The sequence below is a fragment of the Ovis aries genome, chromosome 11 (genome assembly GCF_016772045.2).
Source record: "Ovis aries strain OAR_USU_Benz2616 breed Rambouillet chromosome 11, ARS-UI_Ramb_v3.0, whole genome shotgun sequence".
NCBI lineage: Eukaryota > Metazoa > Chordata > Mammalia > Artiodactyla > Bovidae > Ovis > Ovis aries.
In genome coordinates, this window is record NC_056064.1 from 28503620 (window position 1) to 28518301 (window position 14682).

The window sequence follows — 14682 nt, forward strand, 5'->3', positions numbered from 1 at the left end:
CATTCTCCCATTTTGCTTTTCAGCCTAACTGGGTTTTGTTATAGGACAGACATGCATTCCTGTTCAGACATATCACCCGTTTGCTGGACAGGGTGGTAATGAAGGTCTTGACCAACGTTCTAGAAGGGCTCTGATACCAGCTTGACTTTTGTTCGTCACTTCTATCAGTAAATGCCCAAAGGGAAAGCAACCAAATTTATGGGTAAGATCCACATTGTTTAGACAAAGTCCCTCTAAAGCACAACAATTTATTTTCAAGGTCCCTGGGTCAGGAACCACCCAAATCTTCATCCCTTAACTACTACAGTCAGTGGTTCACTTCTTCAGCTTCTGATGATCAGACCTCCTCTTACTCCAGTATATAAGGGCTGAGTGGCTGACCCAGACCCCAGGGGTGTCCTTCTCACTATAGCCCACTCTTACCCACAAGCATCGCGGGGGTCTCTTCCCTCAGCACTGACTTCCCCCGTCACTCCTCAGTAGAGGCCCCATGACACTGGGGCCCACCAGTGCTCCCCGTCTCCCCCTTCTCGGGTCCTCTCCCTGGTTGCTCTGCCCTCCCCACCCTTCCCTGTTTATGTGCCCCATTTCCTTGTCTTTACCCACAGTGTCAGTGACATGGAAGGCTCTAGAGCCACACTGCTTGGGTTCAAAATCTGGCGACTCCACTTCCCGTCTGTGTGACAATGGGCAAGCTATTTAACCTGTCTTGGTCTCCCCTGTAAACTGAGGATAACAGTACTGTATAAAATGCCCGGAAACAGAATCTGTAACACGGTAAGTGCATGATAAACATTGCCTTTTCTTCTTCTTAAGCATTTACCAGACATGTTTCCTGGTATTTCAATAGCCCCTTCCAGTGGGATCTGCTTAGACCAAGGCTTTGGTGGAGGGTGGCCCAAGGCAGTGGCCACTTATACCCCATGATGCTGCCCATGAGCCATGGGGACAGGGCACACAGAGAGGTCAGCCAGCCCACCTGGCCCACCTCAGCCCAGCACGTGAGACTGAGCTGCGCAAACAGCTTCTTTGTTCTGGAGCTAAGCCAGGGGATTGGGAGCAATGCAGGTTCCCCTGGTCTGCTGTGCTCCCCAGGTCTGCCATGTTCCCTAACAACAGTAACCAGGTCCTTCGGATAAACCCACTGAGCTTATTACTATGATAATGTGAGTGACTCTAGTGTTGTTTCCAACCAAAGAAAGAAAGAAAGAAAGTGAAGTCTCTCTGTCATAATCGACTCTTTGCAACCCCACAGACTGTAGCCTACCAGGCTCCTCTGTCCATGGGATTTTCCAGGCAAGAGTACTGCAGTGGGGTGCCATTTCCTTCTCCAGAGGATCTTCCTGACCCAGGGATTGAACCCAGGTCTCCTGTATTGCAGGCAGATGCTTTACCATCTGAGCCACTAGGGAAGCCCAAAAGATCTCCCAAAGAACAAAGTTTTAGTTACCATGTGTCTCGTGCTACAGATATATGTGCTTTAAACGACAGAGTCAGACGGAAGGAACACATTCCTAGTTTCAACATTTTGGGTCATCAGCAAGACTGCAGGGAGGCTTTCTGTCACTTGTGGAATCAGACTTTTTAGGCCATCAGCGAGATAACTCAGACATGAACAAAACTGGTTTTTGTCAGTCACCTTTTAACATCCACCCCCTTTTCAAATCTAGATTCTCAGGGTCTGCAGGTATTATCAGGACCAGTGTCTTCATGACTGAAGGTGAATGAAAAGCAAACTCTTTTCCAGTTAATGTCCTTGTCACTCTGGAGAACGTCCCTAACCACGCGTCTCCAATGAGAAATCATGGAGCTTTCTGGAGCACAGGCTGGAGCCAGGAGAGAAGGAAGGGCTGGAGATGAGAGCTGGGGAAGGTCACTGAGGGCAGGATGTACATGGGTCAGGATGGGGTCTACGCTGGGCAGAGAGAAGCCAAGCATCCTCCATCATCACTAACCGACCCTGTGCCAGGTACGACGTCAGAGGCTGGGACTACAACAGTCAAGATGGACGTGACCCCTCTCCCCAAGGAACTTCCATGCTAATAAGAGAGAGATCCCAATTACCACGCAACATGACACTCTCAAATCATGGGTAAGTGCGAAGGAGCCAAATAAGGGGCTATGATCAGAGCTGCTTTGATGGAGCGCCTCCTCCTGGCGACCCAGAAGTTAGGATGTAGTCACGAGAGAAGCTGAGAGTGTACCATGTGCTGGGCACTCTGCTCACCATCTTCCGTACATCATCTCAAAGCCCCATAACAACCGTGCAAACCGACAGTATGATTGTGACGATGATGATGCCGGTGACGGAACCCAAAGCTCAGAGAAGTGAAGCAATTTACCTAAGGTTTCAAAGCTCTTTTGTGTTGGGCCTTGGATATGAACCTGGGTTTCACCAATTTCAACAGTCATGGTCAAAACTTTGCAGTAACATTAAGACTGTACAGATGTGTGGTTGGATGGCATCACCGACTCTATTGGCAGGAGTTTGAGCAAGCTCTGGGAGTTGGTGATGGACAGGGAAGCCTGGCATGCTGCAGTCCATGGGGTCAGAGTCAGACACGACTGAGCGACTGAACTGAAGACTGTACAGAGGTACAGCAAGTCCTACGAGTGGACACCGGCAACACACCTTCCGACCACCTTCTCTGCTTCCACTGCCAGTCGCCTGGTTCTAGATGAACCTACTGTGGACAACTCTGCCTTCCTGCTCCAGGACCACCAGGGGTCCACAGTCGCCCTCTGCTGCTCAAGACAACCCTCCTCTTAACCTGAATTCAAGGCCTAACCACATCTAGCCCTTGGATTCTCTTCGAGAACTAAAGGAGACAATTATTGCTTGCAGAAAATGAGAACGTCTAACCTGCAGATAACTGAACAGTCAACAGAAAACCTATACGAACTGAAGTAAAGAGGGCGGTTAACAAACAGAATGCTACAAACCCTTTCTTAATGAACTGGTCTCAAGCCACCAGAAAACACGATGAAAAAATCTGACTCATAACTCAGCTAATAAACAGAGAACAAAGAACTTAATAATAAATGGGCAGGACTGATAGTTTGAAAATGCCATAATACTGAAGGGACATTCAAGAATAAGTGTGAAGAAAAAGGACAGCCAGACTCATATGCCTGGGCGGGAAGATCCCACACTGGGCACAAGTCCCTTCTCTCCAAATCAGCAGAAACATTTAACTCAGCTATAATAAAAACAGCAACAGGGGTTCAGGAATATGCTCAATTACTGTGAATCTGCCAGGGAGATCCCTATATTTTGCAGATAAGGAAACCAGGGCCGAGAGAGGTGAATAAAATGAAATACGTCTAAGACAATCAGTGTGGAGACACAAACGCTCACCACTGGGCCTTTGCTGCCGCAGAGCTGTGTGTGTGTATGTGTGTATGCACGCACGCACGTGTATCCACACACTCGTGCACACATGTGCTTGTGTCTATGTGTGTACATGTGTGTACATGTGTGTGCAGGGGATAAGGAGGAGAGCAGGTTACAGAGGGCCTTGAGTGTTGTCACCAAGCAGACAGGGTCTGACAGGTTTCCGCAGAGAGAAATGGTGGCAAAGAGGAAAAAGGTTGCTAAAAGCAAATTCACGTTTTCCCGAAGCGTGCCCTGGCTTCTGTGAGGAGGGTGGGTTGGAAGCGAGACAGGGAACAGGGTCAGGAGATGCCAGGAGGGACCCAGAAGATGGCAGGCACCTGGAGGAAACCTGTGAGGCTTTTCCAGAGCCACTCAGGAAGCGGGATCCACAGGGACGGGCATTGGACTGGACGCGGGGGCCAAGAGCAAGGGGAAAGCCAGAAACGACTCCTGGGGATTTGGCTGGAAAAACTGAGTGCTTGGTGGTCTTGCTCATCAAATCAGCAAAGAGAGAAAGAAGAGCAGGGCTGGAGAAGATCACAAGCCTGACTCTGGACATCTTGGGTTTTATTTCGAGCAAGTTTTGACAGCCTGGTATTTGCTTTTCTTCCACTGGGATTATATAAAACTTGTCTGTTGGGCTAGCCAGCCATTGAGGAAATTTTCCAATTTTGGTGGGGGTTTCGAGGCAGCCAACAATCTACTCTAAGGATCCCAAGTGTGAAGCAGGCATGGCCTGTTGGAGCGGTTGTCAGAGTGGTAAGGGGCTCGGGTACTGGTCTAGCCGACGGGTGACAGAGACCCCACCCTGCAAGGCCCTTGGGGTCTCCTGCCCGTGCTCCTCTCAGAAGCTAAGCCCCACACCGCCTCCCAATTTTCTCTTCTCTCCTCTCTCCCAAGACTCCCAGATACTCACTTTACGTTCTTGTACATGTGATAATATTTTGGTTGGTCCCTGATGATATTTTCTTACCAGAGTCCCTCCTCTTTGACATCCTAGGCTACGTGCATTCACTCCTTGTATTTCTCCAAACAGGACAGTGTTTTACAGTCTGGTAAGAAAGTTTCAATGGAAAGGCACGTAATTGGAAGCCATCCTTTTTCATTAATGAAACAGTGTCTCCCGGTGTCTGTTTTCTTAACTTATAACGATCCCCCGTGTACCCTGATCCTTAGACTGAGCTGTTGATCAGAGAGTGGCGAAAGGTCAGCCAGAGGAAAGCTGGCTGTCTCCTCTATTCCACACGCCTCTGGTCAAACTCTCTGGGCAAGAGAAGCAGAGTTGAGCTTCCCTGGCTCACCTGTGGCATCCTACCCAGCTGAAACAGGGATTCTAAGAGGAAACAAGCCTTTCTGAGAGCCAAGAGTTGAATCTGCAAATTCAAATATGTGAAATGAGACAGTGGCTTTACGGGAATGAATCTGTCTTCCTTTGGTAACCAAGCGAAGAACTGCATGTACCTACTGGATGGATGTCTAAGACACCCCCCAGCACAGGTGGAAGCGAGAGAGCTTAGATGCTTATTGTAGAACCTCGCTAGGGATGCTGGAGGATAAGGCAGTCCAGGAAATCAGGTATAGGAAAAAGAGGGGTTCACAGTGACAGACCCCCTAAACTGGAACGTGACTCCAGGCTATCAGAATTTGAGAGAAAGTATTTTGTGGAGCCCTCAGGACTGCCTGTAGTAAGTAACTTCTGAACCCTCCACCATCAAATAATACATTTTACTCTGACAAGAAGCTGTAGATAATTAGAAATGTCTTTCGTTAAACGAGGGAGGCTTTTTCCTTTTGATCAACAGTCAACGTTTTGTGTTTCAAACAGAATTCTCAGGGTTTTCATTTCATAGGGTCAGAGTATAAATTTGAGAAAAGTACTCAAATATAGAGCTTTTCCAATAGATGGAAGATGCCCTTTTTACTTCCTGAGCTTAAACTGTAAGCATCTTTTGAAATGAAAAACAATGTTCTTAAGCAACTAGATGTTTCCCACAACTTCTGTCTGTAGGGATTCCAGTTCATTTTCTGGAATTTATTAATCAAACACCAAAGTATTATCATCTATTCAGAAAAGCCTGATGGAAACTGTAACTTGAATAATATTCAAGGATTTTTTTCTTTTGAAGCAGAAAGCCAGCAATTACTGCACTGGGGAAGGCTTTTTTTTTTTTTTTTTTACTATGGTGCATTTCCTCAGGAGAGGAAATGATTTTTGAGAATACTGAAGCCTTTTCTTATTCTAAAGCAGGCTAGCAACACCTGTACACAATCTTTCTAGACACAATGAGACTTTTCTGAGGTTTCATGTCATGACCATTTAATTTAATAGCTCTAAGAGCTTACCCAGGACACTAATACCTCAGTTAACTGGCATGATTGGTGAATTGGGGATTCCAGTTAACTTAATTTTTCCATCAACGAATAGTAACCCATTTATGCAATGAAATTTCCCCAGCAGGATATAGGGGATCTGGACATCTCTTTTTCAGGTATATACAATTGTATGTTTTGTCTCTCACTTTTACATTTAAAAAAATAATAAAAAGAAAAATCAGCATTTTCCCAGCCATAAATCTTCAAATTAATAAGCCAATAATCAACCACATGTCAGAGGCCTCACCAAAGAAACAGAGGTTAAGCTTAACTGTGATAGTATTAGTTAAAGAAAATCAACTTAGTAAAATAAAATATACTTCTCTCCTCCACGGAGCAGTCATTTAACACACAAGGCATCAATCAGCACACAGGTGCCACACAGACAAACAGTACATGGTTTTTGGATCTTAGAAGCGCATGGTTTACACATAGATGGAGTTAAAAACTTCAAATGATACAAGAAATGATGGGTGTTAAAATTCTTTTTCCTTCAAAAGCATAAAAACCAACACTTGCTTTTGATGAATCAAGGCAAATGAAATTAACTTTTTGAAATAATTAGTGAAAAATAAATTGAAAGTTGCCTTTAACTTTTTAATTAGGGCTTCCCTGGCGGCCCACTTGGTAGGTAAAAAAATCCACCTGCAATGTGGGAAACCCAGGTTTGATCCCTGGGTTGGGAAGATCCCCTGGAGTAGGAAATGGCTGTCCACACCAGTATTTTTGCCTGGGAAATACCATGGAGCCAGGAGCCTGGCAGACTACAATCCATGGGTCGCAAGTGTTAGACACAATTCAGTGACTAAACCACCACCACTAATTTCTTAACCAGCAGAATAAGGACTGATTTTATATTCTGACTCCAACTTAGCAGAATTAGAAAGCTTCAAAACTTGTTAGAAATGAAACAGGTAAAAGTAACTTATAAGAAGTTCTGATGTGATTTGTCAGGGGCCCAAAGACCCTGGTTACCTGGGTTATCCTCAGTCATTCACCTTTTTTTTTTTTTTTTGCTGAGCTGTGTGGCTTGCAGAATCTTAGTTCCCCAATCAGGGATTGAACCTGGACCTTGACAGTGAAAGTGTCAAGTCCTAACCACTGGACCTCCAGGGAATCCCCCCGCACTGGTTTTATGTTTTAATTAATATATGCGAAGTCTTTCAAAGGCACAAATGGGGCTTGGTTTCTTCCCTCTGATGGTTTCTAGCAGGCAACCTTAGGATCTGAAGTTTTCTGGAATACTAGGTTCCACGCTGCTTGCTTCTCAGTCACCCTTCCCCTCCACCCCCGCAATCCTGATTCAATGGTTCTGGGATGTGGCCCAAGAATCTGTATTTTTAATAATAGCATCATGTGATCCTTATCAACAAGGAAAACATATGGTCCTGGATAATATGATTTGCCTAAGCAAGGGGTAGGGGGGTGGCAGAGGGGAACGGGGCAGGGACTGGGGCCGGATGCCCGGGGAAGTCACTGGAGCTAGGAGGGAAAGGTTGATTTCCAGGCATCAGGATCTGGACAGCCAGCTTCAGTGAAGCCTAGGGCTGAACTCGGGAATCTGCATTTTAGAAAATAACTCTGTTTACTTTTTTGTCTTGGCTGTGCTAGGCCTTCTGTTGACGCACAGTCTTTCCCTAGTTGTAGCAAGCGGGGGCTTCTCTTGTTGTGGTGCATGGGCTCCTTATAGCCGTGGCTTCTCTTGCTGTGGAGCATGGGCTCTGGGCACGTGGGCTCCAGCAGTTGCAGCTCACAGGCTCCACAGCTGTGACTCTTGGGCTTAGTTGCCCCTAGGCATGTGGGACCTTCCTGGATCAGAGAATGAATGTGTGTCTCCTGCGTTGGCAGGTAGATTCTTTACCCCTCAGCCACCAGGGAAGCCCCCGGGGAATCTGCATTTTTAATGAGTGCCTCAGGTGACATCTGGTTGTAAGAAACATCTCTTTGGTTGTTGATGAGCGGCCAAACTTGACTCTGGTTGGACTTAAAACAACAGAATCAGGAAAAACCGAAGTCATGATCCAGGGGACTTGCCTGGCAGTCCAGTGGTTAAGACTCTGAGCTTCCAGTGCAGGGGGTACCTGTCTGATCCCTTGTCAGGGAACTGAGATCCCACAGGCCATGTGGTATGGCCAAGAAAAAATAAATAAAGTCATAATCCAAAGGGGGGATTTGGGGAAATCCTGGTCTTCCCAGGCCCAACTGCTTCCTGGATCTACACTGGATGGGCTGTTTCTCAAAGGCCTACCTCTAGGAGGCCAGGGCTCAGTCCAAAGCACCGTGGGCCATAGGGTGCCCGCCTGACCCTATATGGGGCAGATCTAGGACACCTGTGGGGTGGACCTCTGGTCCTCTGAAGCAAGAATCATCTTTGGGAAACACACGGAGCAGCAAACTGTCTCTGGGAAAGGTCACGGCCTGGTTATAGCATGCCTGCAAATCGCAAATGAGACACTTCGGTGTACCATCGCCGGGTCATAACCACACACCCTGTTTACTACAAATTCTGCTCAAATAAACCTGTCTTCACGTACAGTTGCTAAGGCACTTGCGCTTAGAAAAACAAACACTTTAAACACAAACAATACCTTCACATTTTCCCTTCAAAAGTGACTGATTTGCTCAGTGCTGAAAAGCTGCAACAAACTTCTGGAAGCCTCGCATCACTGCGCTTCACATTTGCCAATAACTATACGGACATCTTGGAGAATGCCAAGGGAAATACCAGACTTGGGAAGGCTAGGAAGAAGGGAAAAAATAAAGCAAGACCATACAGGGGAAGAACAACGCCTCTTGCATGCTTCCCCGTGAAGTCAGTCTATGCTTCTTGCAAATGGTTGAACTCCATAAGCACCTCACAGTTTAGCTGTCTTGATTTCAAACCCCTGCCCACATGGCTCACATTTGCAACTTAAATATTCGGTATGAAAACAACGTTATTTGACAGGATTCTTCTCTGGAGGGGAGAAGGAAAGGCACATGTTTCAGCCCACACACATACGCTGATCTTTGACTCAAAGTATCACTGTAAGACACGCAATTATTTTGGCTTCGGAAGACTATACTGTCTGCTGTGTTGGGGTGGGGTGGGCAGTTACCAAAAAAATCTTGTTTTGAGCAGCGCCAGAAATGAAGATTTTTATGTGTGTGAGCTGGAGGGATTTTATTATGCATGTATAGTACAAATGGTTCTTTTTTCATTTTGGAAAGAAAAAAGGCACTTAAGGGGAAAAAAAGAAAAGGTTTGGTGGGGAGGCTTTGCAGTGGTATTTCACCTCAATACATCTTTCAAGTTTGATGGCTCATAAGCTCACGGCTTGGTTCTCGTCTTCAACCTTGAGACAACGCTAAGCTGTCCGCAGCAGCTGCAGAGGCCAGGTCTTTAAATGAAATAGAGAAATAATTGCTTCAGGAAACAAAGGGAAGAAGGGGGAAAAAAGGCCTGTGAGCTGAATGGCATGGCCCCTTGGGATTGCCTGTGGTATGTGGTCCTGATGGATATAGTGCAGTGTGCTAAGAAGGGATCCTTGAGCAGCCCTGGGGAATCAGAAGTGTGATGGGGCCAGAAGAGTGTGAGTTTCAGAGACACACCTGGGTCCAAGTCTTGGCTCTGTGACTGATTAGTAGTGACCCTGACAAAGGGCCTTGCCTCTGGGTGGGGGCAGGGGACTTCCAGTTCCTTATCTGCAGTGTGGGAGTACCTCTACCTACAGCAGGGACTGTAATGAAGACTGGAGGGTGCAAGGTATGCGATGGGCTGGTTCTGTTAAACACGGCCAATCAAAATACCCACAGCTACCTCTGCCCTGCCCCAGGGTTCCATCTCTAGGGGGAGAAATGGCATGAACCTGTGATCGAAAATAGTAAGGGAGAAAATGACATCCAATCAGATGTATCAACGTGGGAAGCACATGGGCAAGTGATGAAGGACTGAGAGGAGATGCTGAAACAAACAAGTGAGTAGGGATGGGGGTGGGAAGAGGACGCTGGCTTAAGGGGCTGGATCCCTCTCAAGGCCAGGGGACGGTCGTACCAGGTACTCCTGAAGACAGAGCCAAAAACGGGGGCTGGCCAAAGATTACATGAGGCCCCACTCTACCTCACATCCCTCCACCACCCTGCACAACCAACCACTGCACTATCCTCTTGGGAAAGAGGGTCAGTGGAGGAATGCGCCCATAGGAGTTCTGAGCAGGAGGCGACAGGGGCAGGAGGAGGAAGGGAGGGGCCAAGAGGCTGGAAACAAGACAAACACACATTTTCACACGGGAGGGTGAAAGCACACGCCTCACCCCCAATTCTGGGCTCCCTGACACTCATAGCTAAGCCTCTATTCACCAGGCAGGAGACCACAGGGACCCTTCTCAGCAGAAAGGGACTAACCAATGAGAAAAGACCTACAGACGCCAGCACGTGGGGACCCCGAAAAAATGAAAAGGTCCTTCCCTGTCCGATAATCTCTTGTGAGACCTACAACTCTCCACGCCTGACCCATGCATATAAAACTTTCAGCTGTTTCTTCAGTGCTTCATTCTTAAATATTAATGGGTAGACAAGAATCACTAGATACCTGACTATAGGAAAAATGAGACTCCAAACATACCCCCCCCCAAAAAAAAAAACAGAAAAAAGAATTCAGCAAAAAGATACAATGCAAAGAACAGAAGAAAATAGCAAAGAAACAATAATTAATATGCTCAGTAATATAAAATGCTTTGTATCTGTAACACTAGGATGCAGTAACATTTAAGAAATTGGGAAACTTGAGAGTTTAAAAGACAGCAGCAAAAAAGAAATTTCAGGAGAAGTTTTGAAGAAACGCCCCCAAGATGAACAAAAACCAAAGAAAGGAAAAAGAGGAGAGAAAATACTGAGTTGGCATAAAAATTCATTTGGGTTTTCATAGTTTATGAAAAACCGTTAACGAACTTCTTGACCAACCTGACAATAAGGAAATGAGAAAGCCCATTTTCCATCTAATGAATGTACCAGAAGGAAAGAAAAAAGAAAAAAAACCAAGGGGGTAATTATCAAGACTTTAACATAATGAAAAATGCCCAGAACTGAAGGCATGAATTCCAGACTGAAGGGTCGGCCGAGTACCCAACACAACAGTGCTGGACAAGGGGAGACCGTACTGGAAGGCCTTCCACGTGAAATCTAGATGACTCAGGCTAAAGGGACGTTCTTGAGAGCAAAACAGGGCACATGACAAGGTTCAGTGGTCAACCTGGCTCAAGAATCAACAAGGAAAGATAGACAATGAAAAATGCCTACAAAATTCCAGTCACAAATTGCCTCCAACCTAAAGTTCTGTAGATGTGGTCAATCGCTCAATTGCAAGGAGCAGAATAAAGATATTCTTCAGCTACAAAAGGGCTGAGCCCCAAGGAAAACATTAAAAAGACAGGTCATTTGATGTGCTTTTCACCATATCCATAGGGATTTCTCAGCGCTGAAGTAATTTAGGGCAAGCATTATGAGCAGCAAAGGAGGAAAAAATAACAGTAAGTTTAGGAATAATGAAACAGCATGTAAGAAAGGAAATCTGATTATAGTAAGCTACATGGTTCAGCTAAAAACATTAATACATTCTGAGTTTGCTCCCTGGCATCACCACCAAAAAAAAAATGCAATACAGCTAAGATGAAAATGCTGAGTAGTGACTTAACTGACAACTGTGATTTAATGCTGTTAGTGGCACAGAGGGAAAGTATAAGTGCAACGGCTTCCACAAAGGAAGTTCACAGACAACACCCAGAACTGCAATCCAATCGAGTAATATTAGTACAAGCATATTATTTAGAAACAAGGAGCAAAATCAAGAAGAAACAGGGCAGAGAGGGGACTTCCCTTTCGGAGTGGGAGGGCTAGCAGGGCAGGTAAAGGCACCCTGGACCACTATCTGTCTTTGTAAACCATGCTTAGGTGTTATTCTGACTCATCGCCAGACTGGGGTCCGGGTTAAATGCCTACCGCTATGGCCTGGCACAGGAAGCGAGGGCAGGTGTGGCTGGAACAGGGACCACATGGAATAAACATAGTATTGGGCTCCAGAAAATAGAAGCACAGGCCTATGACATCCTCCCCTGGGCTGCCCAGCGAGCATAGGTGTGCCTGGGCACACAGATCCACACACTTGTGTAAAACTGCAATAACCTAACAACACACGTATCCTAATACAGCTCTCCCAAGTGCAAACCAAACTGCATTCACCTCCTCCCCAAAGGCAGAGAAACCTCACATCACAACCCGCTACTGGACACAGGGGAACGGTCATGGAGGCTCCGCTCTGTTAAGCCCTGGATTTCCGGTTGATGGCCATCTTCTCCATCCAGGCCACACATGGTTCTCTATATCATGATTTGTAATTAATCACCTCCCATATGCCCAACATATATACACTTATAGATCAACACCTTGACCATGCCACCAAAAGCTCCCATTTGGGAAAGGAGAGGTGGGGAACAGTCCAGAAAACACACCTTTCTTGTCAGGCTGCGCTAAGCCTTCCTGGGAGGTGCAAGACTTGCAATGCACGGGTCGAGGGTTTGATCCCTGGTCAGGGGACTAAGATCCCACCTGCTGTAGAGCAATTACTCAGTCCTCCCACTCTGGAGCCTGTGAGCCACAGCTAGGGAGTCCAGGCACTGCAACCAAGATCCCACGTGCCACAACTAATCCCACTGACGCAGCCAAACAAATAAATAAGAAGGGGATGTTACACAGCCTGGTGGGTGTGGAGACAAATTCCGGGAAGACAGGGATTTCGTCAGATCTAAATGGAGTATCAACCCAAACACATATTGCTATCAAACGAATGGAAGAGCTTCTGTGAGCTCTATAAAATCACTGTTGAATTATATGCTCCAGTTACAGCGATAAATATTTGGTACCAGGAGCAAGATTGCCTTTCTTGGGAAAAAGTTTGTTTCCTTCCTATTAGATGGTGTCCTGTGACACATAATCCTGTCTCCCTTGTTGTGTTATGTTTCCCTGGATTCCAGTCTTGGTGCTAAATTTGAGGCTCCAACGTGGGCTTCCCTGGTGGCTCAGCTGGCAAAGACTCTGCTTGCAATGCTGGAGACCTGAGTTCGATCCCTGGGTTGGGAAGATAAGAGAAGGGAATGGCACCCCACTCCAGGATCCTGGCCTGGACAATTCCATGGACGGTGTAGAGCCCACGGGGTCACAAAGAGTCAGACATGACTGAGCGACTTTCACTTTCAACATGGTCTCAGTTTATTGGTTTGATAAATTCTACATACGTTCTTGTAAATTTAATTTAAATTTCTTCCTTTAGCAGCTTTGAGACTTTACACAGACGCGCACCCTGTCTTATTGTAAGCTACTTCACAGCTTTGTGACACAGAGGTTACAAATTATAAATAAAATCTACCCTGGGACAGAAGCTGGGCTATCTTTAAGTTTGCCCTACAAGATCCTGGGGTGGCTTTGGATGGTCCACAAGCCTTGCCAGCTGGTCTTCACTGCTCACTGTTGTGCTATTTTATCCCCAAGTCTTGGTCTGCACGCCAATCTCTGTGAACTTATCCAGCTAATTTAAGCTGTTGTGTATATTCAGCTGCCATTTCCAAGCAACAGTTCTCACTGCAACCCCCCAACCTTGCCTTGGTTGAACTAAGGGGAAGCAGGGCTGTTCTCCTCACATGTCTGTGTGCTCCGGAGGGCAGGCTGGATGCAGCTAAGCGGACCAGAACTTGAACCTGGGAACGGGATTTAGAGCTGTGGGCAGAAGCTGTGTGAATCCAGGAGGACCAGGCCAGCGGGGCGTGGATGCTGCCCACCGTCCACGGGGCAACTCCTCTTCGTGGTCAAAGGGAACACATGACAAGTAAGTGGACACTGAACCTGACTCTTACGAGGGCAAGAGAAAGTCAGTGACACTCCCAACCTTGGTGCCGGGCGCTGGGGCTTCCCTGTTTGCTGGCTTTGAGACCCACCCCTACGGCTTAGGTGTGTCGCCACCGTGTGGCCGGAGAGAGACTAACAGCCGCGCAGGACCCAGAGGGCTCCTCCTGGTTCAGACTTGGAACGCTTGCCGGAGCCACGGCTCGGGACGAAAATAGAATCTGTTTATTCGACTTGTCTCTTTCATAACACGACACAGATTTCAGAAAATAATCATATGGCAGACAAAATAAAGAGGAAAAAAAGCACTCAGAGGTTTCGCGAGCTACCTGCGAAGGGCTGAGCTCCAGTGAGGCCTGTAGGATGAGGTTTCCTCCCTTCACCGACCCCCCGAAAGAGAACTCCCCCTTTTTCACTTGCACACTGAGCCCCTTGGGAGCACAGCTCTCACTGCTGGCTTCGGCTGACCAGGGCTTGCAACATCATCTCGCCTAACTACCCCAGGCTGGTTTGAAAAAGGCAGAATTTCCTTCTGAGCTGGCCATCCTTGGGCTCTTTTTTCAGAATATGCTCCTCAGCTTCTGGGCTAAGTCCTCAGACACCACTAGGTATTCAAAGGTCACGGCTGCCGACCCTCTCTCTAAGCACGGGCCTTCCACCTGGCTGGCAAGTCAACTCCCTGGAGATTATTTTCAAGGCAGATGAAAATAATCCGACAGACAGTGGAACCAAATGTGCACGCCTGATAGCTTGACTCTTGAGAGTCCCTCAGACTGCAAGGAGATCAAACCAGTCAGTCTTAAAGGAAATCAACCCTTGATCATGTCCAGGATGGTCTGCCTGGAAATGACAGCATTTTCATTGGATATTCACTGGAAGGATTCATGCTGAAGCTGAAGCTCCAGTACTTTGGCCACCTGATGTGAAAAGCCAACTCATTGGAAAAGACCCTGATGCTGGGAAAGACTGAAGGCGGGAGGAGAAGGGGACGACAGAGGTTGAGATGGTTGGATGGCATCACCAATTCAACGCACTTGAGTCTGAGCAAACTCTGGGAGCTG

At 46.9% G+C, this 14682-nt stretch overlaps 1 protein-coding gene and 1 non-coding gene across 7 annotated transcripts in view; both read right to left on the reverse strand.

Moving 5' to 3' along the window:
- STX8 (syntaxin 8) overlaps positions 1–14682 on the reverse strand; it is a 197844-nt gene that overhangs the window by 21395 nt on the left and 161767 nt on the right. The window lies entirely within an intron of this gene.
- Positions 6794–6865, reverse strand: TRNAE-UUC (transfer RNA glutamic acid (anticodon UUC)). Its single transcript has one exon. It is a non-coding gene; the product is annotated as a tRNA-Glu (tRNA).